Below are 10,368 nucleotides of genomic sequence, written 5' to 3'. Positions count from 1 at the left end.
GATGGTTTGCAGGATGAAGATCCCAACGCTCACTTAGCAAGCTTTTTGGAACTATGCGATACATTTAAAATCAATGGCGTTTCTGATGATGCCATACATCTTCGGTTGTTTCCCTTTTTATTGAGAAACAAAGTTAAACAATGGTTGAACTCATTACCATGAGGGTCAATTACTACTTGGGAATAAATGACCGAAAAATTTTTACTAAAATATTTTCGGCCGGCTAAAACGGCTAAATTACGTAACGATATCTCTTCTTTTGTATAGATGGATTTAGAAACACTTTACGATGCATGAGAGAGATACAAAGACTTACTGAGAAGGTGCCCTCACCATGGGTTACTGCTTTGGCTTCAAGTACAAACATTCCACAATGGCCTGAATCCCTCGACTCGGCAAATGGTTGACGCAGCTGCTGGTGGAACTATCAATAATAAAACACCTGAAGATGCTTATGAGTTCATAGAGGAGATGTCTCTGAATAACTATCAGTGACAAGTCATGAGGACAAAGCCAACGAAAATAGCCGTGTTTATAACATCGATTTGGTTACCATGCTCTCTAATTAGGTAGAACTCTTGAATAAGAAAATTGATGGTTTTCTTAGTTCTTCACAGGTTCACCTAGTAATGCAGTGTGAAGCAAGTGGAGATGGAACAAGCCATTCGGAATACCAACCTTATGGCCACAACATGGATAACGAATAATGAAATTACACGGGTAGTAATCCTCGACCTCAAAACAACCCATATAGTAACACTTATAATGCAGGATGGAGGAACCACCCAAATTTCTCATGGGAGAGGCCAAGGAAATCAGCGATCACCTCCGGGCTACCAACAGCCACCCTATCAACATGAAAAGAAATCGAACCTTGAAGAGATGCTCACAAAGTTTATCTCGGTATCAGAAGCCTATTTTCAGAACACCTAAATGGCACTTAAAAATCAACAAGTGTTAATCCAAGGGCTCAAAACTCAGATAGGCGAGCTTTCTAAACTAATCGCTGAACGACCACAAGGTAGCTTGCCAAGTAATACTGAACCTAACCCAAGGGAAAAGCTCAACTCGAATAATGTTCAAAATGAAGAAGGATTTGTTGAGCCTGAGCCAGAACCGAGGCAAGAAACGGTGGTAAGCAAAGGTAAAGGTGAGGTAGATTATAATAAAAACAAACCAGTGACTGTCGAATATAAACCTCGTGTACTATGCCCCAACGCAACAAGCAAAGACCGCTTAGATGGACAATTTGGTAAATTCCTTAAACTCCTAAAAAAATTACATATTAACTTACCGTTTATTGAAGCTCTATCGCAGATGCCAAACGTAATGAATTTTTTAAAGGAGCTTTTAGCAAATAAGCAGAAGTTGGACGAGGCGTCGCATGTGGAGCTAAATACAGTTTGCTCATCTATTCTCCAGAATAAACTATCCAACAAACTAAAAGATCCAGGGAGTTTTACAATTCCTTGCTTAATTGGTAGTTTAGATGTTAATAATGCATTAGCTGATTTAGGGGCTAGTATCAATGTCATGCCTTACAAAATGTTTAAGCAACTAGGTCTCGGGAAACCCAAATAGACTAGGATGAGCATTCAATTAACAGATAAAACTATAAGATTCCCTAGGGGTATTATTGAAGATTTCCTAGCTAAAATCGATAAATTTATATTTCCTGTTGACTTCATTGTTCTAGACATAGAAGAGGATAGCAACACTCCTTTAATTCTAGGAATGACTTTTTTAGCAACTGCTAAAATGATCATTGATATTGGCACAGGTGAACTCACACTCCGGGTGGGAGACGAAACAATCACCCTTCAAGCTCGCAATTCTAGCAACACATCAAAAATTGAAGGTGATCGATTAACCCATTCTACTAAAACTAACAATATGGTGCAACCTACTTTGCAGGAAATGAGTCTGAAGGAAGCACATGAGTCATTCTCAAGCAATAGTAAAGGACCTACTCATGAAGAACGAAGACTGCAAATAGAGGAGCTAGATGAATGACGTACACATAAACCAAGAACACTTGATAAACCAAAACTGCTCCAGAACGAACTCGATACCTTTCCAAATCAACTTAAGGTTGGTGATAAAGTCTTATTAGATACCGCAGATCCTCACATTGTCACTGCCAGACCGGATGAAGAAATCCCTCTTACGGTACTTAGTTGGTACAGTTGAGATAAGTCACCCCAAGTTCGGCACTTTTAAGGTAAACAACACCCGTTTAAAATCTTATTTTGATGATATTGATAGCAGGAATGAGGAGTATAAACTCCTCAAACCACCATGACCATTCAATGGAGAGGTAAGTCGAGCTTAAACTATAAATAAGTGCTTCTCGGGAGGCAATCTGAGCACTAACAATATTAAGTTTTTTAAATTTTAGTTTTTAACACCTAACTTACTAATAGAAAACTTGAACACAGGTTTTTCCACAAAGACACGGCCAAGCACACGGGCGTGCTTAGGGCCGTGTAAAAACAGGGCAAAAGATTTCCCCAACATGAGCTACGATAAAATGCCACGGCCTTGCGACATGGCCGTGGTCGAACCTGCCAAAACAACACGAGCATGTGACACGCCCGTGTGGAAGAATCGTGGGTGAACCTGTTAAAATAGCACGGGCTTGCAACACCTATGTTTGCATGATTAAATACTCAACTTGGAGTGTTTGAAAATTTTATGTTCTTTTAGTTGAATTCTCAATGTATAATTACCTATGGATTATTTTGAGATATTATCGATAAAAATTATAAGTTGAGAAGAATTTATTTTGATTACGAGTTGAGAATTTTGCTTGAGGACAAGCAAATGCTTAAGTGTGGGGGTATTTGATAAACCGTAATTTATACATATTTTTACCCCATGTTTAACGCATTTTATGGATGATTTCTCATTAGAATTGGTGAATTCGATGCTCCTAATGCTTTAATTTCATGTTTTATACTTAGGAGAGCATAGGAGAGCGAAAGGAACAAGAAACAGGCCAAAAATGAAAAAAATAGGCCAAAGTACGAAATCAAGATGGCCTGGACTTCCTCACACAGATAGCCCATATGGCCGTGTCAATCTAGCAGAATCGAAGCATGACTCACATAGGTAGAACACACGCCCGTGCCATTATTGAAGTAATCACACACGGGCATGTCCCTACCGAGCACAAGTTGAGTCCAACTCGGAAAAGGCCACTTTTAAGGGTTCATAGGCATTCCAAAGCTTATAAATACAACCTAGAAGAGGAGAAAAAGGACACACAGAATAGGGAGTAAGGAACTAGTCCAAGAAAGCCGATTGATTCATCATCAAGACTGAAGATCTCTCCTCAATTCCCCTTCAGGGGTTTTGGGTTTTTCTTTATGTTTTGTATTCTTTATTATTCTGAGATGTTTTCTTATTTAGTTATGAACTAAAATCCTTAAATACCTAAGGGGAATGAAACCTAAGACGAATCTTGTTATTATTTTCTGAATTGTATAATAAATATTTAACTTGTTCTTAATTATGTGTTCTTAATTCTTGTTTTGATTATCCCAGGATACTGATTCAAGATAAGCTCTTATTTAGAGGAGGAATAGACCCTGTCTAAAAGTACAGTTGTCATAATTAAGTGGATTTGATTGCGCACCTAGACATAGGGTGACAAGATTTTGCCGGATTAGGGTGAAACCTAATAAGGGCATCATAGATCGAGTTAATGCAACCTTAGGGTGTTAATTAGAGAAAGGTCTCAATTATTTAATCTAGGGATTAGACGTTATTAGTCTTGAATAGGGATAATAACATAACTTAGGGATCTCTACGGAACAAGTTAAATGAATAAATTGTCCGATTCGAAGCCAGAATAACAAGTGCAGTCTAGGTGGATTTTTCCTTAGGTATTGTCTTAATTCAATTGATTTTCCCAAAAAGCAATTCCCCAGTTCTATTCTCTGTGAGTTCTTAGTTTAGATAATTAGTTAGTTAAAACAAAACCCCATTATTCTTAGGCTAGATAATAAAAAGACAGTCATTACTAGTACTTTTAGTTCCTTTGGGTTCGACAATCCGGTCTTGCTAAAACTATACTACTGTTCGATAGGTACACTTGCCTACATCACGATAATAGTTAGTTTCAAGAATGATTAATTATAATTATTTAAAACCTATCACGAAATCACGCGATCAGTTAGTAGGCTATTAAAGGAAGGACATCAAATAGTTCAAGACCAAGAAATAAATCAAATCATGAAGGGCCTATAGCAACGAAAAGATTATTTTGAGGTTAAAGCAAATGTATAAGAGTTTGTAGAAGAAGTGTCTTCAGCTGGCATTGAATAAGAACTAGACATTGATGTTTAACTAGAAAAAGAAGAAAAAAGTGGTTTAGGTAGTTGTAACCTCAATTGCTAATCAAGTTACAACACCAAGAGTAACTTGAGTTGCTACTAGAAAGGCAATAGAAGGGGTATATGTTTAGAAGAAAGATGCAAACATAGGTAAAGTACCATTGATTCTTGATACTCCAAAAAAGATGAGGAATAAGTGAAGGACACTTGTTGCTGCTGATGTACCATTGATGAACTTGATGCCTCAACCAACCAAAAAAATGATAAAAAGGCCTAGTGCCACATCCAAAAATTTGGCCTAGTAGTTTTGGATTAGTGAATTGGGTTTTCAATTTGGGCCTCGAGATTAGTTCTAGAAAATTAGAGCTCAAAATTAGGTTTGGGAATTCAGAATTATGTAACTGGAAAATATTTTCCTTAAAATGGATTTAAAAAAAAAGGTGAAAGTGTAACACCTCACACCTAGCCTAGACGTTGTGGCCAAATCTTGACGAATTACTTAAATCATTTTTAAACCTAGATTTTAAACTAGAAAACGTGTGTTTCGAAAATATTAATTTCTGCAAACATCTTTCCAGATTTTAGAAAGTTTGTGTTTGAAATTGTCCATTTTACAGAAAACCATTTGATTGATTACTTAGTTTTTCAGCAGAAATTTCAGAGTATTAAATTTTAAAAATCGTGACTCTAGTTTGTAAAAATATATAACTTCGCAGTTTTAAAATAATATTTAATAAATCCAACAAAAGCAAACCAAAACCTAAAAGAAAAGTCCCAAACAATTACACAGTCCAAAAAGTTCATAATCATTTAAAAACGTGAACTAACACATTTAACTAACTAAGAAACCAATCTGAGCTCCCGTAGGCCGCTCGGTCCTACGTTTGTTGATTACTTGAAACGATAAAAATATAGAGTGAACTAACAAGCTCAGTGTGTAACCCAACCCATAAAAACAGATCAGATAACAAATTTACACAAAAATAAAAAATTGGACAGATACGAAAGCATGACATATCTCGCGATGCAGTATGACAGACAAATCAGTTACATATACAAATGCATATACATATACAGATACAAATACAAATACAAATACAAATACAAATACAAATACAAATCCTACCCCCATCTGCTACACACCATCTCCGTTTATCCCTACACACCAGTTAGGGTAATAAATACCCATCCAACCCCACACACTAAGATAGTGAACGTATGTCACTTTTCAGAATAGTTTAGTCAAGCTGTTAGAAATAATGCGGTAATCTGCCAGAACCAGATAAGTAGGGCCAAACCACCAAAAAAGATATTTGGTTAGAACCACCAATTAAGGCATATCATTAAACTACCAACACTTCCTCCATCACATGATAATCTCACCCAATTCATATGCAATAACTATCCATATATCTAGATGCACACAAATCATACATGCTTTACACATAAAAACAAGCAAACATGCTTCCGGAAGTTACACATGGAGAAGCAGAATATCAGATTTCATATATATAAACTATACATGCACATAGAAAACCCTACGGGTTCGTTAACCTTGAATCGCAAATCATACATGGCCCTAACTAAATTTTATTGAAAATGGGCCCACACGCCCATGTGACCCACACGACTTATCTAGCCAACATGGCTTAGAACACGTCTGTGTGGCCCACACGGTCTACATAACCTAATTCTGTGTGGCCCACATGACCATGTGGCTTACATAGTTCGGTAGACGACCCTATGAAGTTGACAATATACTTTTCAACTGTAACAACTCATTTCTTTGTAGTGTTGAAACAGTGGTTTTGGGGCCACAAATCCAACTTATGAGTTCGTAAATATTATTATTTTAATATTTACGAGTAATTTGTTGTAATGGTAAAAATTTGATTTAATGATTTTTATGGAATTGAAGAACAATTAAATTCAAGTGGTATGACCCTCAAGTCAAGTGGTTTTAGAAAATGAGGTATCGAGACCTCGTTTTTATAAACCGAGTTGGAAATATTTTATTATATATTTATGGAGTGTTATTAAGGTTGTATTAAAGGTTTGTTAAGAAATTTTAATGTTTAAATGGATAATTAGTGAAAAGGACTAAATCGTAATAGTTGATAAAGTCAATTACTATTAGTTTGAAGGTGTTAATTTATTAAAGAAATATAATTGGATGGACTTAATGGATAAATTAACCATCATTAAGATAGTGAGACGGTTTGAGCTTTAATTTCTTTTAATTTTATAAGTTTTATATGTTATTTTCATTATTAAAATAAATTTATAATGTTAAAATAGGAAACATGAAAGCTATATTTTTATTTTCTCCTTTCTTCAACCGAACTATATTGTTAAAGATCTTGAAGTTTCGGTCTTGATTTGGGTTAATGTATGTAAGTCCATTCTTCATTTATTTCTTGTAATCTTTTATGTTTTTGAGATCGTTGCAACTAGGTCTAGCTAACCCATACCTCTTTTTTTGAAATTATCGAGTATTTTAGAATTTTTCCTCGATGAATTTGAGGTGTTTGTGAAATTTTATAATAAATTGTTAAGCTTTGTCATTAAATAGACATGTTTTATAAAGTAATTTTTGATAATTTTAATGTTTCAGGACTAAATGCGAAATTAGAAAAAGTACAAATACTTGCTGTGAAGTAATAACAAATATGGGTTGTAAAGGAGTTCCAAACCATTCAGCTAAGCTTAGAATTGAAAAAAAATGGTTAATTTGCATGTTTTAGGCTTAGGGACTAAATTGAATTAAGTAAAATATTGGAGGTAATTTTGTGAAATATCCAAAAAGGACTTAATTGCATAAAATGAATTTATTTTTGTCGTATGAAATAGTGAATTGAATGAATTTATTATTTTAGATCAAGAACGAGAGGAAAATCGAGGAGAAAAAAATACCAAATAGCCCCTGTAATTAGTCATTACTATAATTTAGCCAAGTAAGTTCGTAGGTATAGAATTGTGCATATATATTGTTACTATAGATTTATGAATGTATATATATATGTGAGTTGGAAATTGAAGTATTATAACTGAATATAAGGTGAGAAAGGATTTATTTGAAAACTATTAAATATTTATGAAATATGATATATATATATATATATATATATATGATAATGGAGTGATTATGATTTGTTACAGCATGTGTATTGAGAAATATGGAAGTGCCTCTGGTTCATGAAAATTATAGGTTAGTTAAAATGCTCGTTTAGACATAGTAAACGATTAGGATACTATTGGAATGCTAATAGGGTTAGTACGCGCGCTTGTACGGGATTTGCACTTTGGTGTCTCTGTTTGCACTTTGGTGCCCCTGTATACACTTCAGGATCCTTGTTTGCACATTTGTGCCCCTTTCTGCACTTCAGTTCCCCTGTCATGCATCTATGATGCCCTTGGTGTGGTGTAGTTGCCAGAGTATCCGAGTTAAGTTACTAGTTCATCGGGCTAAAGGTTAATGGAATTTACAAAATTATTTATGTGCTTAAAGGCTTACGTATAGTCAAGATAGTAGTAAATGTTAAATGTTCAATGATCTATTTGATCATATGTGAGTACAATTATATCGATGATTATATGGTTAAAGTTAGATATTTATATACATATATGAATGGGTTTGAATTGAATTATTATAGTACATGAAGCATACTATGTAACAACCCGTTTTTAGGTCAAATTAGAACAGTGGTTTCAAGACAATAAATCCGAAGTTAAAATATTTATTTTATTATTTTAATAAGTTTTACTACATGATAGATTAATTATGTGAAAGTTTCGTTAAGAAATTTTACTGTTTAAATGCTTAATTCGGTAAAAAAGGACTAAATCACGTAACGCTTAAAAGTTGCATTCTATTGTTTAAAACCATTAAATTGCTATGATTTAGTAAATCAAGGGTCCTTATAATGTTATTATACCATGATTAAGGTTAGTGGACAATTATGTCCATGGATTATATGATATTTGATAGTTTATAATAAGGTTATTAAAGTAATTTTGTATTAAACGTTTAATTAAATAAAAAAAAACCTATTTTCTATTGTCCATCTTCTTCACCACCGGTTTTAAGGATAGGAAAACACCATTTAAGAGTTTAAAGCATTCGGTTGAGTAATCCCTAGCATGTAAGTTCATTTTTACTCGGTTTTTGATGATTTTTACGTTTTTTGAGATCGTTGCTTTGCATTCTAGCTAGCCTGTGCTTTAATTTTTGAGTTTGTTCATGATTTGAAAAATTTCCATTATTGAATATTTGAGTTCTTTGATGTTTAATGATATTATGGAAGTTTGATGATAGTTTTACAAGTGTTGTTAAGTGATTTTTGACAAAAAAATGTCAAATGTGGATTAAATTGTGAAAATGTAAAATTATGTGGTTAAAAGTGCAAAATAATGAAAGAAATGGCTGCTAGAAGTCCCTATGAAATTTGGCTATTATGATTTATGGCCTAATTGTGCAATTTTACATTTTTATGTGTTAAGGACTAAACTGCAAGCAGTCAAAAGTTTAGGGGTAAAATTGTAAATTAGCCAAAATAAATGTTTTAGGCTAAATTGAATTGAATGGAAGTTTGAATGAGTTAATTTGATATTATATAGATCAAGATAAAAAAATACCAGAACTAGATAGGGGAAAAAGAAATGTTGTCGAATAGACGATAATTTTCATATGAGCAACTCAAGGTAAGTTCATATATTTAGAATCGAACTTTTATATATTTGTAATTATTGAAATGAATGTGTATAATGGAAATATTTGAAGTATAAATTCCTTATTGATGTAATGTATTTGTCACTGAGCCCTATTTGAACCATATGAATTCATTGGATATGAGTGACATGTTATTGGGATTACCGTTTTGGTCGAGCTCCTGCATTTGTTGCGGACTCACCACAGCTCGTAAGAGCTTACTATTTTCAGCTCATTGGAGCTTACTGTTTCAGCTCATTAGAGCTTACTGTTCATCAGCTGAGGAGGAGCTTATCGATCATGGCTTGAAAGAGCATATATGATAATGAATTGACGGATTACTGACATTTTTCACTCGAGTATCATTTGAAGTTCTAATAGGTTCAATGGGCTTAAATATTGCTATTACAGATAAGTTACTGATTACAAGTGTTATTGATGTTATATGTATGATATATGAATTTAGAGTGATACAAAGTATTGTATTAATGGATGGTTTCATGTATTATTACAATGACTAACATGTAATGAATACTTGTGATTAGGTGTTGGTTAATTGAATTGGTTACATTGTTAGCATTTTTTTGATTATGTATAAATTTTAAGTTTAATTCTTAATTATACGAGCTTACTAAGCTATAAAGCTTACTCAGTTTCTTTTTCTATGTTTTATAGAGGCTCGTTAGCTCGCGCGTTCTGGACAAGTCAGAGTTGCACATCACATTATCCAAATTTCGATTGGTACTTTTGATCTTGTGGATATTTGTAAATATGGCATGTATAGGCTAGTTTAAGATATGATAGTTTTGTCGCTTAATATCATGAATTTGGTACATTTTGTGTATAAGTTAAGCCATGTGATTTGGCTTATTTTGGTACTTTGATTTGGATGAATTATGTGTTCAATTATGGTATGCTTTGATAAAGAAATGATGAAATGAAATTATGAAAGTGAGTCTTGATACTTATATGTTAAATAAATGAATTATGCATGTTATTAAATAGGTATTTGGAAAAGTAATTGGTAAGTTTTGATATAGCTTATAATATGTTTTGAAATGGTTCTTTTAGCTGCCTATTGAGCTATGAAAATGTGGTTTATTATACTTGTGAATGCTTGTGTTTTTATAGTGGCAAAATGGTTTTACAAATAGCCTTTTTTTGTCCACACGGGCAGAGACACGGGCATTTGTCTCAGTCGTGTGCGACACGCGGTCATGCTACACGGCTGTGTGTCCCCTGGGGTACCCTTTCAAATTAAGTTAGTATACCCTACAGGTTTGACACGGCATGGACACATGGGCATGTCTACTGGCCGTGTGT

General features: G+C 33.9%; 1 non-coding gene across 1 annotated transcript; it reads right to left on the bottom strand.

Annotated features, from left to right (window-relative positions):
* Positions 1-234: 234 nt before the first annotated feature.
* LOC128290047 (small nucleolar RNA R71) lies at positions 235-341 on the bottom strand. The gene has a single exon (XR_008279688.1). It is a non-coding gene; the product is annotated as a small nucleolar RNA R71 (small nucleolar RNA).
* Between the last annotated feature and the right edge of the window lie 10,027 nt (positions 342-10,368).

Source organism: Gossypium arboreum, chromosome 2, assembly GCF_025698485.1.
Source record: "Gossypium arboreum isolate Shixiya-1 chromosome 2, ASM2569848v2, whole genome shotgun sequence".
Taxonomy (NCBI): Eukaryota; Viridiplantae; Streptophyta; class Magnoliopsida; order Malvales; family Malvaceae; genus Gossypium; species Gossypium arboreum.
The sequence above is the reverse complement of the archived record's forward strand: the minus strand, read 5'-3'. Positions and strand labels throughout refer to the sequence as shown.